The sequence below is a fragment of the Stenella coeruleoalba genome (assembly GCF_951394435.1).
Source record: "Stenella coeruleoalba genome assembly, chromosome: 6".
In the NCBI taxonomy this organism is placed as follows: Eukaryota; Metazoa; Chordata; class Mammalia; order Artiodactyla; family Delphinidae; genus Stenella; species Stenella coeruleoalba.
Window position 1 is genome coordinate 103,639,909 of NC_137151.1, and position 17,154 is coordinate 103,657,062.

The 17,154-nt window shown below is 34.1% G+C and overlaps 1 protein-coding gene across 3 annotated transcripts in view; it reads right to left on the bottom strand.

Annotated features, from left to right (window-relative positions):
* ERBB4 (erb-b2 receptor tyrosine kinase 4) overlaps positions 1 to 17,154 on the bottom strand; it is a 1,115,448-nt gene that overhangs the window by 918,128 nt on the left and 180,166 nt on the right. The gene's annotated exons all lie outside the window — the stretch shown is intronic.

Sequence of the window (17,154 nt, forward strand, 5' to 3'; positions counted from 1 at the left end):
ACTATTAATGGAGTAGAATGTTATGTCTAAATTGTAAAAGTTCTAAATTGGATAAAGAGGAACTATAATACATATTCAAAAGCCTTCAAAATAAGACATGGAGTAAGTTAAAACCCATATTATATAATAGATGATTATATTTTTCACAATATAAAATTGATAGGCTTTTATAAATACAGTTGACCCTTGAACAACATGGGTTTGAACTGAATGGGCCACTTATACACAGATTTCTTCTTAATAGTAAATACTACGGTACTACACCATCTACACTTGGTTGAATTTGTGAATGTGGAACCATGGATACGGAGGAAGCGTAAATACAGAGGGCCAACTCTAAATTATACTCTGATTTTTGACTCTGATGCCCCATTCCCTTCATTGTTCAAGGGTCAGTGTAACACATTTTGGAACAGATTACAATTACTAATTTTACTTATGAAAGTAGTATGTGGGTTAAACACAAATGGAGGCATAAGTACATCAGTGAAACGTACTTTTCTAACCCATAATAATTATCTTGATATGTTATGACAGGTGGATTTGAAGTTTTCTGATTCATCACTGTAAAAATAATTTATAAAATATAAAAAATAGTAAAATTGTTAAAAATCAGCGAAAACATCCACATACACAAAGATGCCTATTGTTTGGAATTTATTAGTCAACTTTAGATACCATATGTGTTGACTGCTACACTTGAAGGAAAAAAGCATTATGCCTACAATTCAACAAAAGTCTGAAGTCTGGAATATCTGGAGCAAAGAAAATGTGTTATATAACTTCCAATACAGTATGGAATCAGGAAGCCAATGGTTTGTAATTTGAAAAAGAAAATGAAGGTATTTTTTGGCATCAAGTTCCTCAAGAAGAGTGAAGGAGAAATAAATGAAGGAAAGAAAAATCTTTTTACAATACCCAGGATAATATGAATTCTGGTTTGATTTCATCAATAGCAGTCATAAGGAATACCATTTAAGGGATTAATATAGGATAAACAAGCAAAGATTACTTAAAGTTACACAGGAGGCAAAGTAATTAGAGCCTTCAGACTTTTGTGGATTAGGATTAATCATGGCACAGGTAAACCAGAGATGTGAAACACGAAGAATGGTAACAACATGAGATCCAATGGTGGAAAGGAGAGCAAACGTTTTGAAAACCCCCAGATTGAGTAAAATTAAACGGATGTCCTTACCTCAAGTCTACTCATAGCTTTTTATATACAATGCCTAACATACAAAAGGTTCTAACTTACTCCATAAACATTTTTTTCAATGAAAAGTGAGTAAAGCATGCAGTGTTTCTCACACAGAATGCTCAGAAGAATCCCTTCATAAGCAGGCATTTGGGAAGCTGCCAAAGCATAGGGAAGCACTAATGTTCTAGAGAATACTCTTTGGGAAATGCTGTTCTAAACTGCTGAAATAATGAACATAATTTTGAAAAAAAAGTTTATAGTAAATCCCTGTTTTTTGATGTTTTGCTTAGTTTGTGTTCACTGTGATTTTGGCGTATCTGTGACCTTTTTTCCAACAGTTTCCCTTTAATTGAGGACTTGACTAGATTTCTAATTTACAATATTTATATAATATTTCTGCTTTCTTTTCATTTAGATATCAGGAGGCTATTATAGATGGAAGACAAACTTATAAATGTACCATTTCCCTTCAGAGTTAACGGAATCTATCTTGATTTTTTATTTCACCTTTTCTTTTGTGAGTTATATATTTTTCTTCCAGAATAAAACTCTGCCGAAGATCTCTTGAAAGCTCATAGATACAAAATGCACTTTCAACCAATATTGGTTTGTAGACACTTGATGTCAATGATGCAATTTTGCTTACTATCTTAAAAAGTCATTTATGACACAGACATATATTTCTTTTTTACTTTGAGAGCCAAAAATCACAGACAAAATTTCAGTCTACTGTGAGGGCACCACACTGCTCTGAACTACCTGAACTGCCAGTGAGATGTTTTTGCTTTTGTTAAAGATGTCCTTGCCAGTATTCTGAATCATAGCAGGACTGGAATACAATGCTATTATTTGCATAATAACTTTCTAGTAAACTCATCCTAACTTTCCATGTTCCACTGAAGTTAGGTTTCACAAATATAACCAAAATTTTCTTCAGGTCAGACACTTCTCCTTGGAGAGCAGTGCTTCTCAAACTTTAAGACACCTATGAATGACCTGAGGATCTTATTAAAATATAGATTCTGATTAAGTTGGTCTGAGGTGAGGCTTGTTATTCTGCATTTCTTATAAGTCAATACTGCTGGTTGCGGACCACGTTTTGAGTGGCAAGGTTAAAGTACATGAAGTGTCACTGTTGACTTGGAAACAAATTCCCCCAGTTTCTATGGAATGTACTGCCTAACATCCAGCATATCATAACTTAAACATTGTAAGAATATTTATTCTCTTTTCTCCAAATACATTTGTATAAAGATTTCTATTTTAAGAGCCAGACCTGGCCCAATGCTCTCAGAAGAACTACAAATAGCTTGGGTTACTCTTTTTTTCCACTTGAGTTGTCATTTTCCCCCCAGGCATTCTTACCTTTATATCATTTACAAAAGAAAACACTTACACAATAGGATATGGCAAACCAATAAACTCTGCTCTTGGTCTATCATAACCTTTCTATTATACTCAGGACATGATGACCCATTTTACAAAATATAACGCAAATATTGTTAAAATCATCCCAGGACTAAAGAGGACAGCTTTCATATTCTAGTAAGTGTGTGTGTATATATGTAATTTATATTCAACCAATCCACCTTCACAAAACTGTAGATGGCACCTGTTTTTTCAAACTGTTGGCCCCTCTCTCAACTCTATTACAATGTTTTAGTGTGACTAGGTGTCACCAGGAATATTACTGAAAATGCTAATTCCATGCCTACCCCAGGAGAGTCTCATTCTACAGGTCTGGAGTGACGCCTGAGAATCCACATTTTAGCAAATACCTCTTGCATGTCTAGTGTAATCGAAAAGTTTGAGGAATACTGCCCTAGGAGCAATCCTGACCAAAGTTCCAACATCAATCCACCCTTGCTACTAAAGGCCTGATATTGTTCATTATTGAAACTTTTACACTTTCCAAAGTTTCTGTTTTCAAATATACTCCTGATCCACAATTAGCCCATTTGTCACTGTTTTGATAATATCTCTGGTTTCACCATTCCTTCTTGGACTTAAGGACCTTAACTCATATGTCTTCTCTAGGGATTACAGTTTATCTTCCAGACCAGACACTTTTGAGAGAAATAGGGAGCACAATTAATAATTATGCCGGGATAATTGGAATAAACTGGAACCGTCCTGAGCAGACTACATCATACTGAACTTGAATCCTAAATCAGGGAACTCTTTATGTAATACTTTTCTACACATACCCACACAACTCACTGACAGGTATAAACTGAAGCAACTGGGCTTTTGTTTAGGCATTGTATCAACACTGACTCATGTCCCTCTCCTCTAAGTATTGATTTATCTAGTTAATCATGGAAGGACATTCAGAAAAATAACCCTTTTCAATTTTAACAGGATCAAAGTACACTTAAATGGATGTTCCATGTTCATATGGAGAAACTGAGGACAATTCATGCAATATAACGAGATTAATTATATAGAGCATTAAGGAAAACAGACATATATTCTAAAGCTTACTTCATCCTTCTGCCTATTATATTAAATTGGAATTTTTAAAGACAATTAAGATGAAAATACCACCTTTAAAATTGTTTCTAGTGCATTAGATTAAAAGAAAGCAACAAACTAAGTTGAAAGTTTTAAAATGTAGTGTAGTATTAGTAAATCATATACTCCAGGCTAACCTTACAGGTATGTGTTATTTTTATAAATTAACTAGAACTGGTTTAACCCTAGGGTCAGGTTCAAGTGGTGTACACCAGCAGTCAGATTACAACTTGATGCAAATTTTGTCTCATTAAAAAAGTCACACACTGCTCCACTTCATTTGCAAGATAATTATACATGTGGCCAAGGTCAGAAGATTTTCCTTCTATTGCTTTCACTGAAGGAATTCAGTTTTTTTTTTAAATGCAGCTAAACTGTGGGAAAGATTTCCTAATTTATTTTCACTTGAGGAAATAGCAAACTTCTAAAAACCTCAGAGGTTTTGTGCTCATTTTTGATGTTTTTTGTTTAAAAAAAAAGAAATCATATAAAAATCTGCTCATTTTAGATTTTGAGAGAGGATATACTGTACTATAATTCTATAGTAAAAAATAGAATTTTTCTCAGTGTAAAAAACTCTCATTCTATAATTCCCAGAGAAAAAGAGAAAATTATTAGTGTCAAAATAGCTAAAATTCCCATAACTTAGTGGTGATATGAATTTTAAAAAGTGTGTTTAAATTGTGCTCAAACACACAAAATATGATAAATGAGGTCCTACTAGAAATGAGAAAAGAAATATGGTGCTTTTATTTATTTATTAATAGCTCTTGAGTATAATTGCTTCACAATACTGTGTTAGTTTCTGTTGTACACCAAAATGAATCAGCCATATGCATACACATGTCCCCATATCCCCTCCCTCTTGAGCCTCCTTCCCATCCTCCCTATCCCACCCCTCTAGGTCGTCGCAAAGCACAAAGCCGATCTCCCTGTGCTATGCTGCTGCTTCCCACCAGCCAACTATTTTACATTCGGTAGTGTATGTCAATGCTACTCTCATTTCGCCCCAGCTTCGCCCTCCCATCTCCTGTCATCAAGTCCATTCTCCATGTCTACATCCTTATTCCTGCCCTGCAACTAGGCTCATATTCCATATATATGCATTAGCATATGGTATTTGTTTTTCTCTTTCTGACTTACTTCACTCCAAGTGATGGACTTAGAGATAACAGACTCTAAGTCCACCCACCCACCTCACTACAAATAACTCAATTTTGTTTCTTTTTATGTCTGAGTAATATTTCCATTGGTGCTTTCAGATCACTGAGATGCATCACCACTTTTAGGTTCTTGATTCAAATTTATATTCTAATATTCTCTGGCCTCAAGATATTTTCAGTCACTTCCTTCTTCTGTAGTTAAATACAATTATTTTAATATACATTTTTTTTGTCTATTAGGTGCTACTAGAATTTTTCTAGGTGAACATTTATCTTACATACTCTATCTCAGTTAATATTCTCAGATAATCACAGTTGATTTAACTTACAAGATTTATCAAGGTCTTAAAAATATAGAGAGAGCTCTTTGCTTCATTTAGGAGCAAATCACTTCCTCACTACTATGTTTCCAAATGTGTTACTTAATGAAATATTTAATTTTATTATGAATCTTTAAAAATTGTTTTTCCCACAAACAACAAGCAGTTGATGAGAGAAATATGAAACAGAAACATTTGGATCTTTTAAATAAAGTAAAAGCTGATATTTGCTACAGAACTCTGAAATGAGAATGCAAAAATATTTAATATTATACAAAAATAGAAAATTACTATAGCAGGGTTTTTTTTGTTGTCTTAGGGGACTATACTAAGTATTGTTTAAGAAGAGAAACTGACTTTAAACAAGGTTCTTTTAGCCATCTAAAATTGTTAGAAAGTAACAATTTTAAAAAAATCTAAAATTGTTAGAAAGTAACAATTTTGAAAGTATTCCAGAAATGTCTTAATTTTTTTGATAAGTTGTATTATTTGCATATATATAACCCATAAGGTATTTTCAAATTTTCAATTTTTTAGCTGCCCTTTACTTTTCTTACTATTTAAAAGAAGATTAGGTTACAGTTTCACAGTCAAATTTCACTTCCTTTGTTGTTCTTCAGCATATGCTTTCTTCATTGATTCTAATAGCTCTTGGTTGTTCAATAGTAAGAGGCATCTCATATTAAATAGGCCCAGACTACCCCTATTTGATTAAATGACAAAGAAACTCTTTCCACACTTGAATCATGCTCCTCAGAGCCCCCTTCTCTAGGCCCCAACCTGTCCTTGGCCAGCTTCATCCAGTTTCATCAAGAAACTGATTTCGTTTAGCAAAGGTTCCCTCACCCTTGGTATCTGATTCCGTTTAGCAAAGGTTCCCTCACCCTTGGTATCTGATACCCAGGATATCTGATCAAATTCTTCATCTCCCACTTTCAATATCTTAACATTCTGGACTGCCTTCAGCAAGAATCCTGTTTAGTAGATCTAACAAGAATGGCCCCAGCCTTGATGTTTTCTCTTAGCAATTTTCCATTCATTAACCCCCACTCTGCTCTTTGGTTATAAATCTCCATTTGTCTTTGTTCTATTCAGAGTTGAGTCTGATCTCTATCCCCCATTGCAGTAGTACTTCCCTCTGAAATAAAATATTCTTTACTGCCTTTAACAAGTGTTATGAAGTATTTTTTTAAACCAGGAAGACCCAATATATGCCCCATAAAAATAGTAAAAATAAAGCATTTATTTAGTCTTTAGCTACCTCAAATTATATTGCAGGAGAGCATGAATAAATAGAGAAATCAAACTGGTCAAAGGCTATCCTCATTCTCATCAGGTTGGTCTGTGACTTGACCTTGAGTTTCAAAGAACTATCAGGGAGCTATGGGGCAAGGAAATCAGTAGGAAATGGATAATCTAGAAAGTGCTATGAATCTTCTATGAAGAACAATTATAGAATTACTATATAATAATCAAGACTTTACTTTTTAGAGATAATACATCGAATGCATAGAAAACTAAAGTAGATTGATTGGAGAGTCCTGAGAAAGTTAATCAGTAAAACCAGAGTATTCTACTTCCCAGAGGGATTGTTATTGGGAGACGATGAAGAGATTGTGAAATCAGGAATGGGAAGATTAATATCTGACAGGGTAAATGACTTCGGCTCTGTCAGAGAATCTACAGAGTTTAAGCTGAAATTCTTTCCTTCCTGTCAAATTTGAAGGTGGTCCATATAATGCATTCCTGTCCCACATAGCTCCAATAGCACTGCAAAAACTCAGAGCTTGTGCACAAAGAAAGAGTAGGAATAGCCACACAAAGAAAGTCCACTCCTTGGGTAACTTGGCAGCAGTTGCAGGCATGTTTTAGAAAGTACGTTAAAGTACAATAGATCTATTTGTGATTCAGCATTGGTATGTATTTGCTTAAAATTAAAGCAGGGATAACTAGAGCTACCTGAATAAAACTGTAATACAAAATTTGAAAGATGAACTTTGGAAAAGTATAGAGATTCAGAATCTTGTGAAATTGATGGACGAAAACTGAAAGAAAAAAAAGGGTCTTTCTACATCAAACCAGTATAGAAAGGATAGGACTAACAAGTGCCTCCACAGATGTAGAACTTGGTCAGTGTGGAAAGATGACCTGCAAAAATCAGTACGAACACATTTTCATGTAAAATTGAGATAACAGTAGCACTTATTTTGGTGTTACTTTAGAAAATAATAATGATACTGAACACTTACTACATACTAGATTGTTACTCTGAGTCCTGCTAGAAGCAGATGCCGAGACTATAGTAGACATATAAGAGATTCATCAGGGTAAATGCCTATGAGGGAAAATACACAGTGCATGAGACCATAATGCAGTCTAAATTTGTAGTAGAGGGAAGAGAGGGAAGGAAGGGTGATTGGGTGGAAGTCTTAAACTGCTGTGCAGTTCTAAAAAAGTTTCACAAAGCCAATGGTGAGTCCTGAAGCCAAAGCTGCATGAAACAAGAGTCCCATGTCTCTCAAGAATGCTTGGATTAGTAGCCATGTCATGCTTAGTCATTTGCTGGGAGCTATCATGGAAAGTGTAGCTTCAGCATTTTAGTAGTCAGGAGTAACCAAGGTTAAAGACCTGAAAAGGAAATTTTCATGGCTGCCACATAGACATTGCACTAGGAAATTAATAAGCATTAGCTGCTATGATCATTTTTTAAAATTATTTTCACATTATATTTTTTTTTCTTTTTTTTTTCTTTTTTTTCTTTAAACTCTCTGTATACTGACTGAACTTTGCATATAGCATATTATAAATGAACATTTCATGTTATCAATTTGTGCAACATTCTAACAGCTGGAAGTTTGCTTTCCAGGACAGTTTGCTTTTTTGAATATCAGAAAGGGTACAAATTTTGAGTATTTTAAATGGACAGGTTTTTGAGTTGAAGAGATGCCTGAAGTTTGGGAAGGGCACCTGTCATTCGTCAATCACAATGGCTTCCTTTTTATCAGTTGAATATCCAGGTGTACTCTTGAGAAAGGATCCTGCATCTAACAAAAGTCTGAAACCTATTGTTTTTATTGGTTTTTGTCCTGATTATTCTGTGAGAGTTATTAAAATTTTTTAAATGACTGCTTATTTTAGTAATAAGAATCATGAGTCATATTAACTTAATAAAAAGCAAGACAAAGACGCTGAAGGTCTTGAATCTTTAGCCTCACATTCATGAAAACAAAGGCATATCTCCGTGTTTTCAATTATGAAGGGGAAATTAATGCCCCAACAGTACTTACTCCTGCCTGATGGTCCCAGATATTACTTTAATAAGCAGTATGTGCCATTTTTTATAAGATCATTAAACTTCCAATCTCTTTTATGAGTTATGAATAGATTATATTCTAGTTCCTAAACAATGACTTTCCATTATACAACACTGGAGTTTTATAAACATATTTTCAAAATACTACTCTTCTTATTCATAGTTAGCTTCTAATTTATGAACAAAGAAGGCCCAAGCTTTTACATCATCTATTTACGGGCTCTCTTTTATTTATAACTAGTGGAATTATTCCATTAATCTTTAACCCATGAATTTCTATTTTTTCTACTTGTCAAGTAACTCTCAATTCAAATGATCAACAATAAACCCCACAGTACCAACCTGAAATTATGATCTTAATGATTTTATAGATTATATTTTTCATTTCATCAGCCAGTCACCCATGAACATGTTCAATAATTTCATGTGTCTTTGGAACATCATTCAATATTCCCCTGATCTACAGCTCAAACCCAGGCTGACACTGAACCACTAATAGTACTCTTGTGACTTTAATACTTTTCTACATGAGACTCTAAGTCTCAAGTGATTCCTACCACACACTTCCTGTAAGCATGTATCATGTAGAAATAAAGTCAATGCTGAGAGAGAGAAGTAAAAACTATCTATTGCTTTATCTATACTTGTCATTCTGTCACACTCCAGAGTATTCAGATGAAATTAAATTATGTCTGTTCATTTTGATCCTAAAGTAATAGGAATAACACATGATTTCCTTGTTATAGTAGAACAATGCTATAAATCACTATGTACTGCCACATAAAATTCTAAATGCATTGACTAGAACAGAAATTTATAATAGGGTTTTTCTGAATTTGAAAGAAGGCCAAAAAAGCATAGATTTCTGACTTTTATAAGTAAAGGACCTAGAGAAAGCAATCCCTGTCATTAAGTTCAACAAAATGCATTGCAAAACAACCCATAACATTAGTATTATGCATAGTTACTTTCAAAGCTTTAATAAATTAGATCTATTTCTTGTCACATAAACACTGAAAAAGTACCATTCTTGATTCTGCAGAGATGCATACATTTCACAAGTCAGACTAGGTTATTTAAACTTAATTTTATGTATTAATTTTTCATGCTTAAGCCATATTTTATATTTCTACCTATGTTTACATTTGCCAAATATTTATACTACTGTTTATGTTATGTACAGCCATTCTTGAGAACTCATTTCTTACAATAAATGATATATAAAGAACAAAATAATTGTAATCAAAATTATTTTTCATTTTTATATAATTGCTTTATCCTAAAACCAAAGCCTTGATATTCTGTTTTCCAAGGAATAAAAAATAAAGAATCTTCTTAAAACCCTTTCATAGTACGTGCCAGTAGTGGGAAAAACTTAAGAAAGAAAGAAAGAAATTGTGGTTATATAGATGGGACTACCAATTTGATTGTAACACAGAAGAAGGCATTACATACCAGTAGATACTAAAGAAATACAAAGGAATTAATATGTCTGAGCTTAGTGCTCAAAAATAAATATTTAAAGCAAGTTTCTCAGCCTCTCTACTGCTGACATGCTGGTGCTGGATAATTCTTTGTCAGTGGAGCTGTCCTGTGCACTACAGAGTACTTAGCAGCATCCCTGGCTTCTATCCACTAGATGCCAATAGACCCGCCCCACCCGCTCCTTCACTCCCCTCCAAATACCTCAAATGGTGACAACAAAAAATGTCTCCAAACATTGTCAAATATCCCCTGGGGGCATAACTGCTCTCAGCTGAGAAACGTGAGGTAAAGATAATAAAACAACTTATAACTTCAATGAGGAATAGTAATAATAATCACATAGCTAAATTTGATTCCTCACTATATGCTAGTCAGCCTATTGACTACTTTTATAAGTATTATTATTATTATTATTATTATTATTATTTATTTTTTTTTTTTTACGGTACGCTGGCCTCTTACTGTTGTGGCCTCTCCCGTTGCGGAGCACAGGCTCCGGACGCGCAGGCTCAACGGCCATGGCTCACGGGACAAGCCGCTCCGCGGCATGTGGGATCTTCCCAGACCGGGGTACGAACCCGTGTCCCCTGCATCGGCAGGCGGACTCTCAACCACGGCGCCACCAGGGAAGCCCTATGAGTATTATTTAATTTCATTTTTGCAACAACCCTACGAGACTTCTACCATTATTCCATTCTACAGATGAGAAGCAGTCGCAGAGTTTAAATATATGCACCAAATCCCACAACCATTTGTCAAGATCAGATTCTTTCCCAGATTTTTCTAATTCCAGAGCCAGCGCTCTTAGCCACCGTAATATACTGTCCCTAATTGATCATGGGACAGTAAATTAAATGATGCCATCAACCTTAACTGCATTATTACATAACATGAAAATAGGACTTTTAAGAGTTCAAATAAATTGTGGTGTCCATTGCCTGATGCATTGGAAGAAAAGGAAACAAACTGCGTACTATACAATTAGCAGGACTTTTCAGGCTTAGGACTCCTTGCAATTGCCTCCACTTCACTTTTTTTGTAGCTACTCCTCGTGTTTAACAGTTCTTACCTGTCCTACCTGCATGGCAGATAAGTAGTAAACTTTTCTCTTGAGACTGGAACCAAGTTACTATAAGTATGATTCAAAACTATTACTACAGTTATATTTTAGGCTGACCTGTAACACTGAATATCATTTTCAAAGTTATTTATAACCATTGTAGATTTTATCTACTATCCTCATCCCTCATTTCAAATGTTACATTCCTAATTTTTATTGTTACAAAATAATGAACAGTGTCCTCCTCACAAGAAAGGGTTCCAGAGAATACAATAGTTCTTTTTTTTTTGACCCAATTTTTTCTGCTTATCTTCTCATCCATACTCCATAAACAGATGAAATACATAAAGATACTAATAAAACTAGATTATCTTGGCAAGAGGAGATTATTGTCAAAGCTCAGAATTGTCACATACATATGCAAATATCCTGCTTCCTCTCTCCCTTACCCCCAGGTAAAAGGATAGAAGAACAAGAAAAGAATTGAATGTCACCAGTACTTAACAAGATAAGTAATTACTGATTTAGAATAAAGTTTATTTTGTTTATTTATATCTAGGCTTTACCAAGGAGGCCTACAAACATCCCTAAATTATAGAAAGGAAGAAAGAAAGCCATTAAAGCAGGAGCAAACTTTTATGCAATTGAAAAACTATTTAGATAGATATAAAGAGACAGAAGGAAGGAGGCTAGCATAATATTGCATATAAAGAAGTCCTAATTACTTGCTAGGGTAGCATACACTCTACATGAACTCTTGCAGAGTTCATGGTACACTCTCATTCTGATTATGTTTTTGAGATCCATTTATGCTGCTTTATGTAACTCCTCCTTATTACATCTGACGGTTACATGATACACTGCATTATTGTGCATATATCACGTAACAGTGATACACACTACTGTGATGATCACGTTGGCTGCCCCTAGCTCCTCACTACCACAAACAGTGCTTCAATGAACATTATCAAACATACCTCCTGCTAAGACCTATGTGAGAGCTTCTCTGATTTATAAGAATAGGATAGCTAGATAACATAATAGTGGCATATTTATTTTCACCAAACTGTTTTTCTACCAGCTACTGCAACGGGGGAAAATCCATCAATTATGTAATTCACAGGATTCTTTGGATTAGTATTCTCCAAACTATATTACTTGAGTCCCCAGGATGTTAATATGTGTTTTAGAGAAAGGGTAATTAAAATAGAAAAATGTACATTGGAGTCTCAAACAATGTGGGGAGTTAGGGGCACCCACCCTCCTCCCAGTTGAAAATCTGAGTATAATTTAGAGCTGGCCCTCCAAATATGTGGTTCCTCTGAATCCATGGCTCTGTATCAGTGGATTCGACCAATCTCAGATGGTGTAGAATTGTAGAATTTACTACTGAAAAAAATCCGGACGTAAGTGGACCTTCACAGTTCAAACTCGGTTGTTCAAGGGTCAACTGTATCTGCAAAATGTTCTCTTAACTAAAGAAGTTGCTCCACTGAAGAACTGCCCAGTGCATTTTAAAATGCTAATGTTCACTGTAAATGTTCAAGAGGCAAGAAGGTAAACCCATTTTCCCGAATATATTTGAGTCCGAACCATAGATTTTTCAGATCTTTTTACAGACATCTTCTGACATATTAGTGATTTATGGAATACAGTTTAGAAGACACTGCATTAGACAAAAATTACTCAGAATGAAACATAATGAATCTTGATACTAACACCCAAAAGAGGTGCTCCTATAGAGTCCATGTAAAAAGACTATTTAATGTAATTATCTATATCTTCAATAATCCCCTAACAACATATTTATACATTTCATAGGGTTTTTTTTTCCAATATAAACTAAGTAAACAGGACTTTATAAGAGCTAAGCTATGGGTAGCTGACAAAATATAACTCAGATACATAGTTCTCTGGTAATGTGGATAATTTGGGCAAAGCATAGAGGAATAGATGAGCTGCCCATGAGCTGACTTTAGCTAATGTTATAAATATCATTTCTCTTAGAAAATAAGTTTTTGATAGTTACTGGGTGACATGAGATAAATACATATATTCCTGAGTAAATAACTACATTACAGTTATTATATACCACCAGCTAAATTTGAAGCTATAAACTAAAACAATCCCATAAGGAGAATTAAGAAATTAGGTAAAATAAGCGTTTTCATCCTAAAACTTGATTTTTTTAAAGTCATAAAAGTTTTTATATTTAAATTTAAATGTAAATTTTAAAGTCACTATTTGGACAGTGATAATGTATCTCAATCAACTTAGTAAACTTGGATTTAAGAAAAACAGTTGTTCAGTTCTGAGGGCAATATAACTGGAAAGCAGAGGAAGGAAATTTTATTTTAACCCTCTGAAAAAGATACAGAAACAGAACAATGTATATTTTCCACTACTCAACCCGTTAGAAAATTCAAGATTGCATTTGCATTTAAAATGTGTGTTCTTTCAGAAGTCCATGTATTAAAGAGTTTAGTTAAGCTGATAAGTGAAATTTTCTCTAATATTAATTGTCTAGACAATTTAACTTCCATTTTAGAAACACACTCTCAGAGGTAGAGATAGTCAGTTCTTTGTCACAGCAGATAAAATAAGCTCACAGCCAAGAATACCAGAGCACTATTTTTGTCAGGTGCATATCAACATTTATGTTGTCACCCTGTACCAGCAGAACATTTAACAGATCTACTGCATCTACATTTCCTAATTATCTGATATCTATTTTTATATTTCCTCAATGACTCTCCCCACAAAAAGTCACAAAGTGACACAGAACGTGAAGTAAAAAATATGTTTTTTTAAACCAAATACATAATGTCCAGACTTCATGTTTTTTTAATAAAACCTAGTGTAAAGTAATTAAACTTTCAATTTGATTTATTATAAATTTTTCTGTCTTGATTCATACCAAGCACTAAAACATATACTTAAATGAACATTTACCTAAACCCCTCCTGAAAAAATGGTACAAAACACAAACAAACATCACATGGAAACAACTGGTCAAGTTATGCTCTGTAGAAGTTTATTTTATAGCACTTTGTATGAACCTCTGCTATTGTGCCATTACACTATCTTAACTATTGGTTTCTGGATCTATCACACAATATATGTTGCAACTTTAAAGCATGTGAAGGACACTATCAATTGAAATTCTTAAGACCAATGAACTTGGGAAATAATGAAATGAATCAAGGGCAGAAGGAAAGAAAGAATTAAGAGACCACAAAATAATTATTAATTTTAGGTATACCAAAGTCAATTTTTCTTTACATTAAAACAAATATTTTTCCAGGCACCTTTGTGACAACTCAGTGTTTGGTTTGATCTGCACTTCTCATTAATGAAAATATAATCGAGTGGTTTCTGATACATGAATTAGCTTGGCTTTGGAGCTGACGGAACATGAACTTGTTTGGCACAGCCTTATCTAAAAGAGTCATATCAGATAAGCCTGAGTGCTAACACTGTACGTCACAGCGTTGGGAAACATGCTTTGGCAAGCTCTCCAAAAGCCTGACTCTCTTCATGGAAGTAATAACAAATTTCATGTTTTAGAAGTTTGATATGCAGATGATATATAAATACCAAAGGAAAAAGTGTACTTAGTGCTTTGCATTTAATTTATAAAAAACAACAAAAAAAAGTAACATATAATGTTAAGACCTACACAACTGATGATAATTATTCTGGAAGTATCGTGTCTTCAAAGACTTCCATTGTTGTCCTCTGGTTCTTTGTTTCTGGTAAATAAATACAACTTTATTTTGACGTTTTCAAATTATTCCTAATTTTGTGACTTAAAAAAAAAATAGGGCATCAGGAAACACTAGTATATCCAAAATGAATTCTGAGGGAATAATAGATATCAGAGAGCTTTACAGAATGGACACAGTGTTCTCTCATGATTACTAGCTTTCCTTTTACGCCTATTAAGATTTGAAGAATTCATAAACAGAAAAAAGACCTGCTAATTTATTAATTTTTAAAAAATTAAGTAATTCAGAATATGAAATTTTAATGTCTTGGAGGTCATTTGGAGGAAAAAGTTTGAGAATAACTAAGATTTTATAATAAAATTTTAAAATACAATATAAAGGGCCATCCATTCCATTCATCTAGCCTTCGGCATCCTGGTATCTAATCCCCATTCAGAATGTCCTGCTACATATTTTTGAATGGGAGGGTTTTTGTCAGTTTCCTTATAAACCAATTAAACTACAGTACTTGCATCAAGAAACATTTCAGAACTTACAAATGAAATGAAATAATGATTTCACAATCAGAAAACTCTCATCCAAAAAGGTCACAGAAAAAGAAAGAAATGGTGAAATCCTGTCATTAAAACTGAGCTCATACCTTGAAGTTAAACACCTGGGTGTTTCACCACCAAATTTATATCTTTATGATACTGAGAAACATGCTCAAAAAAATCTCACCTATTTTGGTAAGGCACCTGCACAGAGAGCCACTTAGTCTCACATATCACTGCTGGAAAGTGTGGCCACAGTACCTCAAATCTTATCACTTTCCATGAGTTAAAAAGGTTCTCCAAGTCATCATAGAAAAATGAGAATAATGTAAAAAACACACACTGACTTGCAGAAGACTACAAAGAAAGGGGTCAGTGTTGTTACTTACAGCTAATAAGCCATGAGAAAGACTGCATCCAAGTATCCAGACAAGATAAACTATTGTTTTAAAACTCAAATTTTTAATACATCCTCTCATTCTAACAAACAAAGAGTATCTGTTACAGAATGTGAATAAATTGTTCCTAAAAGTAAAAATGTGAAAATAGAAGAAAGTAAACCTAAAACTCGGCAGATAGGCTTGGTTGGAAATAGTTCAAAGCCTAGGGCCGTGTACTGCATGAGCCCATGGGAATAGCATGAGTCTGTGTTTTTCTTTAGTGCTCAGTTTGCTCTGTGTGACCAAATTGAGTTTAGTGCTCAGTTTGGTCACACAATATTAAGTTTTTGCCTTCCCAGAGCAAAGCCTGCTTTCAAAAACTGATTCAAAATCTGCTCATACTAACACTAATGATGACAATGAAGCTTCCATAATGGTAATCCAAGACTCAGGCAAAGGATTAGAGACTATAACTTCAATATTTAGAAAAGTTTTTAGCCAAAACACTGCTAAATTCACATTAGAAGAACAAGAGAGTCTATACATAAGGCCAGCTGTATGGTGATCCTATTTACATACCTATGCTTTCACAATGTATGATTGCCCAGAATTTATTAGAAGATGACATAATGAGTTTCAAAGGTAGTGACATAAGTATCATTAGGTGATATATCATGAGATGTCTTCAGAGGATGGGGACACTGATTTGAAATGTTTATAATAGAAAAATTAGGTTAATTATTCTCCATAAGTCTTAGACCTGTGCTGTCCAATAGCCACTAGTCACATGCGGCTGTTTAAATCTGGATTTGTTCATTAAAATGAAATAAATTTAAAAATTCAGTTGCCCAATCACATTTGCCACACTTCAGTAGTTCATCAGCCCCACATGACTAGTAGTTACCATATCAGACAGTACAGATATTGAACATTTCCACATGGCTGAAAGTGTTCTAGAGTGTACACAATGTGTAACAGAAAACTTGACTAACAAAGATTCAAACTAGAGTTAATTTTTAATAGAAAGAAGTCCAGGGGTAGGTACTTGTGGACATTAGTTTGGGTGCTAAATAATGACAAAAAGAAAGCAGACTCTTTTGTATTTCTCTTCTACCACCCTTGTAGGTTTTGTAGGTTGTGAGTTTCTCCCTTACACTTTTTACCTCATGGATGCAGAATGCCTGCTGCAGATCCAGACATCTTTCCACATTCAAAACAGGAAGAAGTATATAAAAGGGAGTAGAGGCTACAGCTATTCCTTAGTCAGGGAAATACTTTACTAGAAATCCCCTGTAGACTTCCACTTATATCTCCTTAGCAAAAACTATGCCATATGGCTACCTTTACTAGGATAGGAAGTCATCCCAAGAAGACTGGGAGAACAATCCCAGAAAAATCAGGGTTCTGTAAGTAAGAAAGAAGGGGAAAATAAATTTTAAAAGACAATTATAGTGCTT